Source organism: Agrilus planipennis, unplaced genomic scaffold (assembly GCF_000699045.2).
Source record: "Agrilus planipennis isolate EAB-ADULT unplaced genomic scaffold, Apla_2.0 scaffold69, whole genome shotgun sequence".
Taxonomy (NCBI): Eukaryota; Metazoa; Arthropoda; class Insecta; order Coleoptera; family Buprestidae; genus Agrilus; species Agrilus planipennis.
Genome location: NW_020438962.1, coordinates 1,326,239 through 1,329,797, shown reverse-complemented (window position 1 = coordinate 1,329,797; position 3,559 = coordinate 1,326,239). Strand labels below are relative to the sequence as shown.

General features: G+C 32.1%; 1 long non-coding RNA gene across 2 annotated transcripts; it reads right to left on the bottom strand.

Moving 5' to 3' along the window:
- Window positions 1-613: 613 nt before the first annotated feature.
- LOC108735807 lies at window positions 614-3,204 on the bottom strand. Of its 2 annotated transcripts, XR_003231255.1 has the most exons (3): window positions 2,660-2,894; window positions 1,639-2,373; window positions 614-633 (listed from the first exon to the last, which is right to left on the bottom strand). It is a non-coding gene; the product is annotated as an uncharacterized LOC108735807 (long non-coding RNA). The 2 variants fall into 2 exon arrangements; XR_003231254.1 differs by lacking the exon at window positions 614-633 and having other exon boundaries at window positions 1,636-2,373; window positions 2,660-3,204.
- Between the last annotated feature and the right edge of the window lie 355 nt (window positions 3,205-3,559).

Sequence of the window (3,559 nt, the reverse complement as noted above, 5' to 3'; positions counted from 1 at the left end):
CATGAAGGTCTAGTCAGAGACATATTAGAGGCAGAAACAGGAGTTAGGAGGGGTAGAGGTAGACCTAGATTAGATTACTGTTCGCAAATAGTTTTAGGGAAAGGCGAAGTTTAGCTCAGGATAGGAAAGAGTGGAGGTACGTGTCCAACCAGTCTTAGGACTGATGACCTTATGATGATGACAAAGTTTTTGTGGTAGGTTCTCGGGAGAAGAAGTTAATGATTTTGATAAAATTAGATACAAAACGTTCGAAACGTCGTGTTACAGACGAATGATGATAGGAGAACAGTTAGTTAGACAGACATAATTGAAGTAGAAGTAGACCTAGATTAGATTACAAAAATAGTTAAGGATTTGGGATGTTCTAGTTTTAGGGAAATGCAAAGATAGGAAAGAGTGGAGACGTGCGTGTCCAATCAGTCTTAGGACTGACGATGATGAGATATGAGATCCGATCTTTGTGTATTATAGTTTTTTTAACGGTGAACAACAATATTTACCTTTTCTATGTTGTATTTTTCGATTGCTTGAGTAGCACAATCTACAGCATCTTGTTGCATGTCTTCGCTCATATCAGCGTTTTTGATAACGGCTTTGCGGTCAGTCATTTTGGATCCCTCTTGGTTTTTCGACCTACAATTAATATATTTTTTTTTACGTCCATCATGGATTTTTCGAAAATTTAAGTTTTTTCCCTGGTTAAAATGGTCGAAAATTGGACAATTATTATGAAAAACGGACATGAAAAAATTGGAGGAACAGCCCCCAGGGGAAGGGGGAAGTTTTCCACATCGTAACCTTCCCTTCCCTTTGGGGGAGGCTTCCTATCCAATCTCATAGACGAGAGCCTCTAAATACATTATTTTTACGATTTTTTACGAAAAAAAAAATTAAAACAATCATCCCCCTATTATTTTTAATTAAGTTTTTAATAATTGGTCCATTTTAAGCCATTTCTGAGAGAGAAAAGTTAAGTTTTCGAAAAAGCGCCAATTTACCTACTAAAAAAATTATCGTAAATTCGAACTACAAAACGATTAAAAAATTAGAAAAAAAATAGGGGAAATACCTAGGTACAAACGAAATTCACTAAAATTGAAAACGTAAATATCAATACCTGACGATCAAAAGTAATTTTGAATGAAAATTATACGTATAAAAAACTATAAAATTTTGACGTTTGTTTAAAATAATAAAATTCGAAATATTCAGAGATAACTATGATACTATTTACTTAATGCCTTTATAAAAACACGAGTGTTTCTAAGTGATGTGTAATTAAAATTTTGAAAATTACGATATTGACTGACAGGTCGTGGAACAGAAAAAAAAAAAATAAAAAAATTGTATGCATCAAACAACCTTGTTGTTATAATATTTATATCACGTATTTTAACTGTAGCATGTGCAACAAGCTCTGCCATTTGATAAAAACTGGTACAGCCGAGCTCCCAGCTTTATCAATATTTTCGGAAATTGTTTGCATGCGATATTAATCGGAAATACATTAACCACTCAAACCTCGTCTTATCTATATAGACCCTTTATGAAATTGTGAATGCCCAACTAGGTTATGACGGTGAACATCAGATGTTTGACGAAGTATCTTTAAATTAAACCAATACACAATTTACTTACGTGAAATTTAAAAGAAAACTGCTAAACTCGCAAAAAACTGGGCTACTGACGTGTGTCGGAAAATGTCTTTTTTAAATTTTTTGATTTTGTTGAAAATCCCGACGTTCAACTATTTCACCGCTCCTTCGCAAAGTAAAGAAAATCAAATGATGCCCACTATTTTATTGGGCGTTTTCTGAGTCTTCTGGCAGAGGTTTCTGGCCAAGGATACACCCTCCAGGGCCGTATCCGAATATTTATCAATAATTTCGAACGGACTTTTTTCGGTATTTTTTCAAGCCGGAAAATGCAACTTTTAATTCTTTCGCTTAATTACGTAAAAACAACGAAAACATTAACTGAAGACTTAATTTTCGTTATCAAAGCACACATTTAATTTTGAAAAGTAAATATTTGACATCTTGATTAACTTGATAAATTATGATATTTACGTTAGGGCAATGAAAGCAAGAAAATTAAAACATTCCGTTCATATTTACCCTACTCGATAGGCGCACATGTAGAATAACAAAAAAAACTAATACTAAGTAGCAATTGACGATAGGAAATTAGGCTAAAGCTTTTGGGTTCTAAATAAATAATATATAGCTACAATGAGAAAAATAGGTACTTAATTTTAGTGCATGGATTGGGTAGAAATTGTGTGAAAAATTTTTACCACCGCACAGCTAACTGAATGTTGTCAACAAATTCGGCTGTAACACTCTCAGACATATGTGATCGTGAAGAATTGTGCTAAAAAGCATACAATCAAAAAAGAAGAACAAAAATTATAAATAATATCCATCATGCACACGGCGTACGGGTCATTTTTCATGACGACGATACGATTTAAATTTAATAGATAATTATTTTACTATGCAATCAAAAGAAAGTTGTTTGGAAATTGCAACCATGATGAATATTATTTATTAATAATTAATTAAAACTAAAAGCTCTACGAATAATTTGAATTTATAAAAAATTATACGAAAAAAACGTAACGAATTGTAGGAGGCGTTAGTTTAGTACATTTACATACCTTTTTCGGGTATTAGTAAATTATAAAAAAATGTAGTGTCGCTTTGCAGTTCCAAATCCGTTTGTTTGGTCTTCAAACTTTGTTAAGACACCATTAATTTTAGAGTTTTGGTGTCCGTGCCATTTGTACTACGTGTTAGGTGAAATTTTTAAATCTACAATGCGGTTGTCGCGTGAATCCACATGCAGATGGATCAATACACAAGCTTTTAATCTTTTCTATCAGAAATGTATTTTCGAAATTACGCGGGAATGCCAAATTTATTTTTTTGAACTTTATTTTTATGTCTCCTACTTTATTATATACTTAAGTATTAATAAATAAATAAATAAATAAATAATCAGTGTGCAGGGGTGGTTAACGGACGGAATGAGTCCACGTTTCGGGTTGTGTTTGATAACGACATCTTTTAGTCAGTATTTGTAATAACGCTTGAAATATACTTGAAATATGTTTTGTATTTTTGTTCGAAACAATTTTGTTATTATATAGGTACGTTGTTATACTTGCATATGCGCTTGAATCTTTATAATTTTTTATTGAATATAAAGATTTGTACACTTACAAGTTAGCTTGTTTGTTTTATTTCGTTATTTAAAAGCTTTTGTGGTTAAATAGTGCCCAACAAGCTGAGAATAAGGTACTTGCAGTTTTATGTAGTTCCATCACAATGAGTTATAATAACAATGACTTGGATTTCCCCTGAGGGCTAATTTTTTTACTTAAAACAAGAAGAAAAAGAAAATATTGCATTAGATTTGTATTGAACCCGGGTAGCACAGTAACTACATTTTGAATGATATAATGTATTAAGCGCTTCATTCGTCATTCCCTTCCTTTTGTGATAAGAGTAATACAAAATAACTAAAAACCTCTAACCACATTACAGGTTTTGAACTC